The sequence below is a fragment of the Tinamus guttatus genome, unplaced genomic scaffold (assembly GCF_059628265.1).
Source record: "Tinamus guttatus ecotype Peru unplaced genomic scaffold, ASM5962826v1 Tinamus_guttatus_pri_ptg000067l, whole genome shotgun sequence".
Lineage (NCBI taxonomy): Eukaryota > Metazoa > Chordata > Aves > Tinamiformes > Tinamidae > Tinamus > Tinamus guttatus.
Genome location: NW_028288601.1, coordinates 2910166 through 2922262, shown reverse-complemented (window position 1 = coordinate 2922262; position 12097 = coordinate 2910166).

Here is a 12097-nt window from a genome sequence, read left to right as displayed (position 1 = left end):
AAAAAAAAGGTTGGAAGGTCTTATAATTTCAAGAATTCAGGTCTAGGTCAAAAGATACCATTGGCACCTACATGCACTATTCAAAGATGTCATCAAATGAATTAGCAATACTTTTTTTTTTTTTTCACTTAAAAGGGAACAGTTTTTTTAATGACTCGGACAGCCAGCAAATATTTGTAAAGTTGACACTGCACTGGAGTAGGCATTGTATTTGAATTCCAGATGTTCCAAAGGACCCTCCCAATGTTAATGATTCTTTGATTCTGTGATTCTATATTCCAGCTTACAGTCATGAAGAACTTTATGAAGAACATTGACTTATCATGTATACTTCAGTTCACTCCTTTTTATATTTAAATTTAGCTTTGTTTTACTTTAACATGTTTTAGAAATGGGATTACATGTTCTGACTCCTGAAGTTCTTACTTGTGTTTGGGTTCTCCTATTTGGCAAAACAAGTGGAAAAGGCATCAGAATCATCTTTATGTTTGGTTTCAGACTATGAGAGATTTCTGTTCCGAGCAGTGCTAGTCCACCTGAATGTGAGGTTGTGGCAAAGCCCAAATCACTTCTCTTTTTACTTAAAAGGGTTCATTAGTTTCCAAGAAGAGTGGACTTATGGCTTCTTTATAGCACTAACTCCTCCATGTGATATGAAGCATGTCAGTACAAGATGTAGCCACACAGAAATCACGTTGGTGTAGAAGGATGCTAGTTCAGAGAGACACTGAAAAGCAAAACTTGCCCTCTGGTCCTTTGTTGTCCTAAGGCAACAAGTCCACTAAGATCAATGATGCAAAAAGTCCAAAAAGTGTGAATTCTGTATTTTTTAATCCAGCTGGTATATAAGTGATCACTTCCATTGGTGATGCAAAAACCAGAATAGATCTCAGGTTGTTCATCAGCTTTACTAGAGCTGTTTTTAAACACAGCAACACGTATTTGTTCAAATGTTTCTTACTACCGTACAGATAGATATTATCCCTCAAATACACTTGAGGCTCAAGTAGACAGAAAATCTTTTTTAAAAGCTTCTAGCTATGCTGTTGCCTGGAGGTAAGGGGTTAAAAAACACACCTTTTATCACTGAAATTGTGATTATTAGCTTACAAAATTAAATTGCATAGAGAAAGGTCCAGAGGTTTGGAACTTCAAAAAGTTACTGTCATACAAGTTTTCATTGTAATTTCTCATCAATATTTCTCATAAAATGACTTCATTTTATTGCCAAGAGCTGCATTTTTGTTTTTTTTTAAAGACTTTTTTCCCAAAGAATGATTTTTTTGGGTGATTTATATCTACTTGTAAACATAACATATTAGTATGTACTCTACATTATTATGAATATCCGTCATTCATTCTTCAGTCCAGCGGAATTACTAGTGAAACTATGACTAATAAAATTGGTTGTGAACCAAAATTCAATAATGGCAAAGGTAATTACATGTTTGCAAGAGTATAAACTTACAATTTGATCAATATGGAAATTCTGACCTTCAATGGTCTTTTCAGCCTTCTTTTAAGCTTTTAGTCTTTCAAAGATTAACTTAACTGCCTAGAACTTCCTATTATGAAGTTACCAGAACATGAGAATAAGGAATTTCAAACAGTGACTTTATTTTTTTCAGATAAAAAGAATACAAATAAATATAGATGCGGCAAGTACTCATTCATCTCACTGAAGAGCAGCATTAAAATTATACTTATTTGCTCTGCCAGGAATTAACAGCTGATGAACCTTTTTGATATATCTTTTCATGTAGCCTTTGCTATTTTTTATATTAACCCGGCATATTGGAAACACACTGACTGAAAGTCCTGGATGGAACAATAGGTCTTCTGTATATAGGAATCAAAGCATTTATAAATATCCTCCAGAGTCTAGCAGAGTAGCCTTTATATATCAGTGACACTGTTTTTCTGGGTGAATGACGGCTGCTTGGTCTACCTTTCCTGAAGTGGTTATAAAGACACTTGGTTTTATACTGCAAGTCCTGGGGAATCTATTTCCCTTGCAGGTTAAACAGCTGTTTCACTCTCTGTATTTAATATTGTTATGATGATAATGAGCTTGATACAAACTTTATTTAGGACAATCAAGAAAACACTCCCTGGAATACATACTGTGGTTTAGCTCTATCCAGACTTCGGGATGACTTCTTAATCCAGTGAACAATTTGTAGAATACTGCCAATTTCAGTACACAAATTCACTGTTTCTATCTAGACATTCATCATTTTAGCAAAATTCATATATTTGTGTGGCTGGTTTTATACGTTGCGTTTATGTCAGAGGCAGAAGGTAATTGTAGTTAGGGGATGGAAGCTGAAGAACGTCCTAGCTCAGACATGAATATATCCTACCATGTAATAAGAAATTGTACTTTCCTGGAGGAGTTGTGGTTACATAGTTAAAGAAAATAGATGGTTTATAGCATGTTTGGATTAAATTACTTTTACAGAAGAATGTATGTATTCCTATTCAGTTCTTAGACAGCTTTTAGATACTCAACTTTGCTTGATAGACATAGAAAGGACTAATTTATTTTGAAATGACCTGTAGAATTTCATGCAACTTCTTTTAATAATTATTCCATAATAAAGATTATATCTTTGATTTGGAATATTGGAGAAAACTTTATTTAGGAGGGATAGAATTTTATAGCTAATTCCAGCTTTGTTCTAAAGTCTGCTTCTGAGTTTATCACTCTTTCTAGATCTATCAACAGTCCTATCCATTCTTCCTCTCTTCCTTTGCGATAGGTAGATTTGATTAGCGCTAGAGGAGAAAATCTGAGATGAGGAATGTTTACCCCTACTCCACTCCATCATATTCTTGGTGGAAGGGTAGCAGTAATCTATAGTTGAGTATTTTATTGAAACAATTTGTGTATGTTTGTATCTTTGAACTCAATACTTGTAAAAATTAGAGTATATTTATTTATTTGATTAAATAATGATGCTGGGGCTTTAGTAAGTGCACAAGTTTGGAAATGCTGGTTGATGTGTATGCTTTGTTAAATCTTTTTGCTATGTTTCAGACACAATACCTCATATTCAGTGTTCAAAGTTCTGAGCTGATTTAGGGAAAGGCATAGAAACTGCAAAAGAGCAGGAACAATTCCAACCTACAGAAGGGCACACTCCATCGAAAACCTCATGAAACTTTCACCTGTTGCCTTGAGCTTTGCAGTATTAATTTTAAATGGCCAGAGGAACCAAATTTGTCCCTCAGTTGAGATGACTGATGCCCTCTCCCATTAACAGTTCTACCTGGGAGCTGACACACCATCTGCGCACACCTAATGAAATTATGCTTCAGTTGCTGTCTTCTTAAGGTAACAGAGTTACTGAAGACAATTAAAAAAAAAAAACCCTGTAATTTGCTTTAGCATCAGCAGTCACTTCAGGCCTAACTAAAGCTGGAAGAATGGTACATAGGAGAATGATTTAAACGTAGAAAATGAGAATAGTATGCACATCACAGAATCAGAGAAGCTCAATTTATAGTAATATTGATAGCTTACATTAGAGTCTGATCTGGGAGGTTCTTTTTAGAAGCAGGGCTAATCCTTCCTGTTCTTAAGCAACTCCTTTCCCCAGCACAGTCATAAACAGGTACTGAAAGATCCAACCAGCTCACAGAAGGGTTCTCAGTACTTTGTAGAACAGGCTGCAGCACTTTTGTTGATGCAAATCATAGAGCTCTATTAATGCTTTTGGAAATGCAGGACAATCATTGGAATCATGGGTTTAATATATTTTGCATGACATTGGCTAAAAACTTGGCAATTCATAGCCAATTTATACTTTGCCTGGCTTGATGTGATTCAATTATAATGCTGAAGAAGAGCGTGAAGAGCATCAGACAACACACAAGAAACGAACCTTGTGAGAATTACTTGGTCATTGAAATCTAAAAGTCAGGAAGGTTTCGATCTTCAGGCTCACCTATAATTTGTGCACCATAAATGTAGACTGAAGTCGTTAGGGACTTTGTAATGACAGTGCTGTCTATAACAGTATCATCAAGCAAGACATTGGCATAAATCATTGGCACTTTGCAAAGTGTCACTTCTGTCAACCTCCCAGTGATGTGATCTTTAGTCTTTCAAATCTATAGACTGGCATTTGGATCAGCTAAGCACCTAACATCCTGTCTTGCATATTAAAGCTGCTTTAGCCAATATCTAAATGCTGAAGTAATGCCTGTTTAAAAATATTTTTAAATGATTTGCATAATATAATCCTACTACTTTAAAGCTTTCCTTTAGGGCATTGCCATACAACTTGTCCTCCTCTAATGAATTCACAACTACCTTGATCAATAATAATAATAATAATAAAACTTGCTATTAACTGAAGCCAGAAACACTGTAGAATGACTACATGCGATGCTAAATAAAACCAGACGCTAAAAGAATCACTGTTAAAAAACTCAGAAAAATGCTATGAAGACTAAAGCTTTTCAGTTTTCACCTATTCTAGATATAAACAGGCTTTTATGGGCAGAAATTGTGCTTGCATATATTGATATAAATAGAATAAATAACATAAAATTTATTGACAGCTAAGTGGACGGCAAGCAAGCATGTCTACTTGTATATCTATAATGAACCAGAACATCGTAGCTCTGAATGTAACAACTCTCAAGATGGTACTGAAATCCTACCAGAAGTATCATATTTTTTCCATAGTGAGTTTTTAGAGTACGTGCTATACTGCTATACTGCTACGTATGTAAAGCAAACAGTGCTGGGTATATTCCTGGCACTGAACTTGTGTTATCTCTACTGATAAATTACTACAAGATCTCTAGTGCAGACTTGTTCAGTGACTGTTGTCTCAAACACATCCAATTAACAGCTATAGGTGCTGTTGTAATGCCTACCTGAAGCTACTAAGTGTGTACATAATTTGGATATGTCCTTATGATTAAATATAATCACTGCATTATATTAATTCTCTCCTTCTTCAAGCTACTACAACTCAGGGCTGTATTTTATGTAACATTTTGGAAGTTTGGAAGTTGTTTTCTTTCGGGTTATGAAGATATTTGTTGAAAGCACTTCAAGAACCCGTCCTTGTAGTTTATGCTAAAGCCAAATTGATTGATAATACACTTTACCATGAAATTCAAAAGATGTTGCAACTGTATACACAGAGGCAATGAAAGGCACAAAATCATCTTTGTGACAAATACTTGTAATCCTAGGAAAGTAAAAAAAAATTATAATTGTCTATATTCAAGACTAACTTATGTTACAGTCTGCAAGGCATGGTGCCTCTTAGCCTGCAAATCTATGGAAAAAGCTAGACTAGAACAGTGAATTTCATTTTCCTCCTCTGGAGGCTTCTGAGTTACTTCTAAAAAGCCTGTAAAAGATTACTAATAAATGACTTATTTTCAGTATAGTTAGGTGTCCTCTCTCTGCTGCAAAAAAATGAGAATTTGAACTGAGGGCAGTGAAACAGCAATTAGCATTAAATGTAAATCTTATAGCAAATTTTAAGAATTTATATTCTAGTTGGGAAGATGCAAATTAAAGGTGCCCAGATTTTATGATAGCCCTGAAAAATTCCGACATAAGTAGCTATACAGGATCAGCCACAAGTAAACAAACAAATCTAGAACTATTATTTAAAATGTCGTGATGTGTGTAAGCTCTGTTACAGACTGGGTCTCTAGTGTCCTATATTCTCTATCCAAGCATAAAATAACTTTGGTTCCATTTTTATCATCACACTAAAAGTGAACAGTAGAAGAATGATAACATTCCCACAAAAACTTTACAACAGAGAAGATTGGTGATGACTTCATAAATCGATTTTATTGTGTTTTTGATTGTCAAAGGTAATAAATGAGCAACTTGGCCAGGTTGTATCCATAAATTTGAAGCAAAATGGCTACAACTGGACATGAGATAAACAAATGTACTCTGATTTGAAAGATTTATAGCCTATTTTTGGCACAAAAGCTGGCATATCTTTCCAGATATGCTAAAGTCTACAGCGTCTAGTTTTGAAAACTTCTTCTGAGGCAAGAATAGAATTCTACATTAAATGTCCTTAATGATCAAAAGTACAAGTGAGAAATATAGTTCCTTATTTAAAAGACTAGAAGACATTTTAGAATTAACTTAGAGATATAATAAGTGCTTCATCCATCATCCAGCTGAAACTCAAAGGAGAAGCTCTTCTTCCACCTTTGCTATTTAAAGTTAATATATTCCAAGCATATCTACTAGAGCCTTTTTTTTTCCACTCAGTCTGTGCAGCAGTGAAGTCATAATTTTCTGAAAAGATGAGAAAGGAAAACTGAAATAATTCTTGCATTTCTTCTTATTATTTTTCCATTAGCTCAAAACAAATATTTATTCATGTTCACATGACTTATGCCTACTAAGTGATTTGAGATGAGACAGTATGTGTGTTTATAAAGGGATAAAAATAATTACAAGGGAGATTTCTGACAAATGTGTAGATAGCAATTAGAAGCAAAAGATGAAACCATGATCACTGAAATTAAGGACTTTCTTGACATGGACCTTATGGGGCCAGGATTTCTTTCTTAGTATGATGCCTAGATTAAAACATCAGGGTTCAGAGAGACGATTGGAAAATAAAAAGAGATGGTACTCTATTTCCATTGCCACTCTAGCTACGTATTTTACCTAACTGGTCAGTAGCAAATTAGATGCCCCATTACATTTCATGGTTAATATTTTATTGCAATGAATACATTAATCTCAGATATTCCATCTGTTCCTTATGAAGGACTCAGCCTATAAGGTGCAGAGCAATTTCACTGGAGGTCAGTATGCTAGATTCTCTGCCCTTATTTAATATAGCTCTAAGGTAACACCACTGAAACCAGTTCAGTTAGACCACTAGAAAAACAATCTAAATGAGAATGAAAGTATCCCAAGAAACTGTGAAGATGCTCAATAACTTCCAGGAAATACCATATCCCTTACAGTTCAGTTTCTTCTTGGCAAAATAGCAGATGGAGGAAAAACCCTAAAGGAGATACCACTTTCTCTCTGCTTTAAATGCTGTCTAATAAATTCTCCTACTTTTTAGCTTTTCCATACATGCAAGTAGCACTGGCTGAAATCAAATATAGCTCTGGTGTGTTAAGAGCATCAAGACAAGCATCAGAGTACAGCTACTTGCTGTCTGACTCCCAAGCCCTGTGCTTTTCACTCTCCAATTTTCCACTCTTCACTTAAGATGTTAAGAATTCACTGTGGTTTTCTGCATTTATTTCTCTTATTTGCAGGTGTTGTTCCTGATACTTCTACCCATGCTCAGACATGGACAGTTCTTTTCCATTTTCTTCTCATTTGCTATCAGGACAAGTGCTAGGAGAAGCAGTAGCACCTACCTCTACACAAAATCGAAGATTTAGCTGCTCTGGAAGCATATAGGAGCTGCTTTAGTGACTAAGCTGTGGACATGAAACATCCAATTTTTTGCAGGGGAGATGAGAGGTCTCTAAACAGTTTACTGCATAGCTATAGGTGACAAATGTTTAAGAAGTCAGCTAGGAAGGTGGCAAATTTAGCATGTTGCTGTGCTGCTTTCCCCTTCTACCTTTGAAAATACTTTAACAATGGACTATGATTTTCATAGTCCATATTCATATGACTATGTCCAATAGTCCAATTTCATATGACTATGGATTTTCTTAGGGAACTAGGCTTCCAGGAAATTGGGCCTGACTTTCCTAGGACCTTTAAAAATGTCTGCTATTATCTGAGCAATCTTTAAATTCCTGTATTTGTTCTAATAAGGGCTGTTATTATTTCATTTACGAGGTTTACCAAGGAGGCAGATGACTACCTGGGATAGAGCAGATGCTGACTACTCACCCATTTAGCTGTCTTGACCAAAGTAAGAGATAGCTTACAGCAAAATAGTACCTTATTATTTCCTCTCTTCCTGCACCTTTTAAAATACTGAAGTATTTTCTCTTACCAAATATTGTAAGGAGCTCATTCATGATTCAATTTTTTTAATGTAGTATTATGCTCTGTGTTTCTCAGTCCCTTTGTAGAATTTGTCAATATAGCAGTAAAGGCTTCAAGCCTGAATGTCACTATATTTTTGTCTAACATTATAATAGAAGTTGTACTGCTCAGGGCTTCAAGGTGCTATTGCTGTAGTTAAATAACTTATCTGACTTTTTAGTAAATTGAGTTTCATGTTAGAACAAAACATTCTCAGGATTGACACATCAGATGTGGAAAGTGCTTTTGATCTGGCTGCTGTCACTGAAGTAGAAGATCAATTTAAAAATGTGCTATATAGAAACTTAATTATAAAATGATAATCCTAATTGCTGATTCTTTTTTAAATGTAAAGATGTAAATAGTGTTTTTTTCTTTAAGCCTTCAGGATATTTTTAGGAAACAGTTTTCTAGCTTTGCTTTAAGTTATTACTCACACCCCGTATCTTGTAAAGGAGCTTAGAAAAGTGTTTGCATCTTCAATAACTTATCAGAAAACATGTGTAAAAATACTCAAAGACAAGGTGCACCACTGTGACTTATGGACTTAGGATGACAATGTATATCAAACACTCACCACATGTAAGCAGCAGCTAAAGCTCAGCTACTCAACTTTAACCCTCGAGAGGAGGTCAACAGGATAAAGGAATGCATGTTAAAGTGCCCACTGATGGTTTAGTGAGATTCCTACAATGGGGCTTGAACTCCTACTGGAGATATCAGCAATGGCTCTGATTGCCTTGGAATGCAAACGAAGCTTGTTATTAAGCACAGAAGGAATCGTAAAAGTTCTACATCAAAGATGTAGATACAGGCTGAATGTTATCCAAGGAGTATTTCACCATCCATCCAATGCCGGTTTCCTGTTTGAGGCAAATGCAAGAAATACTTGGAACTATTTCTCACTATAGGACACATAAAGTGCTGTTGGTTTGATTTCCTCTGGCTTCGTAAACACCTTTATCATTGTTTTTTCCGTCAAATTAACACCAGAAAGACGAGATCTTGGAACAAAAGCTTCATAAATGTTCACCAGGAAAAAATCCTCACTGCTTACAACCTTCATTTTCCATTTTTATTAATTTTTTTTTCATATTTGAACCCATCAGGTAGCAATAAAAAAAAACAGTGTCACATTTCAGTCTGGCCATCAGAAAGAATGAAACATGAAGTTTCACTGGTTATGAGATGTCTAGCAAATTTAGTATTTTTTAATTAATAAGACACAATGATTTACTTGCAAATATGGCAAAAACCCCATGGGGAACAGATAAAAGAATGTCACAGATAACAAAAGCCCCACAGTTTGTGTTGTTCATTGCTTAAAGTTCAAAGCACATGGAGGAGACCAGTAGGAAACCATAGGGATCACATTTTATTCATGTCTTAAATTAGGGAGAAGGATGTACCAAGAAAGTGAGGAAATTCAGATAATTTGAGAGGAAATGAAGCAGAGCAATAAAATTCAAAATAGCCATGATTTGCATAAACTCAGGTGTTGCAGGTTTAGTGGACTGAGCAATTGAATGGAAGGCAATGGAAAACAATACAACAAAGGCACACAGGGGATAAAAAGAAGAATGGGGAAAAAAACCACTTTCTGTGGTGTTAGGCACATAGGCTGTAACTTTAAAGCAGCACAGAAAGCCTGCTGAAACCAGAAGTTTGTTTCTTCTGCTGAGCTAAAGGGGAGATACTCATGGCTTATCACATGCCCTGCAAGCAAATAAAGTACAAAGCGGCAGAATGAGGCTGGCCCTCCAGGCTTTTACTTTGTGTGCTTTTTCCCAGATGTTTTAAGGTTTGCACATAGCATTTCATGCTGACCACCCTCCAACAAATGCCAAGAGTATGACTAGCCACCAGGCCCTACCAGAGCAAATCAAGGCAAAGGCAGCCTGAATCTGTGTCAGATCTGCCCCTGCCTGGCAGAGGATGCTTTACACTGTGCAGTTGTTTCCTGGTGAATCTGTGTGTTCCACTCCCCCTGTAATATTCATTAATGCAAGCCATTTGTACAGTAAATATTTATTTAACTTTAAGATTTATATAGCGTCTTTCCTTACAGCTTCTAGGTGGTATTTCCAGAAATTAAAAACATAAGTTATATGAAGCTTTCAATAATCTTTTGCATTAAACTGCTACTGTTGTCAGAAATAAATCAGCCATATTGTCATGAAATGAAATAAACCTAACAAAACCCAAACAAGCATAAGTACAAAATCAATCAACCAAAAGCTAACCAAACAAATGTGGCCTGCATAAACAGAAGCAAGAAAGATTGGCTATCAGCTGCATCTTCGAAATACCTAGACATGAATGAAAGCAAGCATCATTAATCTGCATTGATTGCACTTATTTGGTGTGCAATACTTCCTATCTGACCCGAACACTAGCTGGAAGCGATTCTGCTAATATTATTTGTAGGCAAATGCACAGATGGTGCTAAAGGCAAGCAATCATGGCAACAGCTAAGACTAGGAATGTGAAAGGTGAATATTTTTCTTTGGTAGAAAAGGCAGTTTCAGGGGTTCCAGTCTTGCTGTAGCCTGACTGCTCATTTTCACCTTCGTCTCTCTGTGCATCACGCCACGAGTAGCTTAAGGGTAGTTATTTGTGCAGCTTTCCTATATGGTTAACTGGTGAGTTGTTCTAGATTAAATGCCTCCAAAGACACTGTTAACAAAGAATATCAGAATAGAAAGCTCCTTTAGTCACTGCCCTGATCCAGTTCAAAACACAAACTCACAAACAGTTAAAGAAGCTCGTTCAAGAGACCGCTGAACCCTGCAGAGGATACAGAGGAAGAAGCAGAGGCTGCAGAAAGCTCTTCAGCTGGCTTTACTGCTAGAGAAAACGTTTGTGTAACTGCACCCTAAGTTAGGGAGCTGTGCCCCTCTTCAGTGCTGGTGCTGGGAGACAGAGGGACCAGCTCATTCCTTTCCCAAGGAACTCAGAAGTCTAAAAGTTAAAGGTGTCTTGTCACTATAACCTTACATATGTAGAACTGCATGGGAATTGCTATGTTAAACATTGCACAAACCACTTTGCTTTTTATATTGTGCTGCAAGTTCAACACACCATAAGGAAAACTACTTAGCTGGCTAACTTCACACATCTGAGTTGAGAAGACCGCAATAAATAATTGTTCTGCTCATGGCATGAATCTTTTCTAAAGGTTTCTTTTATCAATGAATTTCTCCCATAGTAAAATATACATAGAGAGTGAGGCAGCCGGGGTATGCCAAAGCACTTCTAACTGAGAAATTCCCTTCGAAACCTGGCCAGCTCACTAGGTGCTTGGGGGAAAAGCTGAGTATTTTCAAAACTCTATGGCAATCCTAGAAGACTTTCTGTTCAGGATCTGTATTTCTATTTTACCTTTTCACCAGCTGATTATTTAAGTTATAACATGTGCGGAATTAGATTTAGTTTTCCTTTGTACCCAGTCAGAGAAATAGCATTATCCAGCTACAAAAAAGAGTAGAAATGAATCCAGAGCATTTTTACTTTCATATAAGCTCTGCAGCCATGATTCTCTCTGCTTGCATTAAGGGTGATCTATTTTTCCCTTTGTGAAGAATATGTGTTTTGACTTATGATATTACTTAGCATGATGTAGGGACCATAGTGTAGGGACCAGTTCTTATTATAAAGATTTTGTAACAGATGCAGATGCAAATGAATATATCTGAGCATAGCATTTTCCTATCTTTCTCCTTTTAGCACCATACTGTGATTTTTACAACAAATAAAGAGTCTTTACAACTCCTTACTAAGGAAAATCATCAGCATCATTTACCCCTTTATACAGCAATTCTGGTGAAATAGATTTCACAGGCAATGTAGTGAGGGTTTTGTAGGAAATTGGATTTTTTCCCCCACTTTGTTGTACAAAAGGTTAAAATTTATTTCTGTTTGATCGTGCACACCTCAAAGATGTCCCCTGCAGGCTCTGTCTGTTGGCACTTAACATGGGTTTAAAGAATGCTCTTTAGGCCATTTTGCAGTGAGAAAGCAGTAAGTCTTACATGGAAATGCAAACAAAACCTTTAAAGCTTTTGATCTTCCTGAGGACTTGATGAA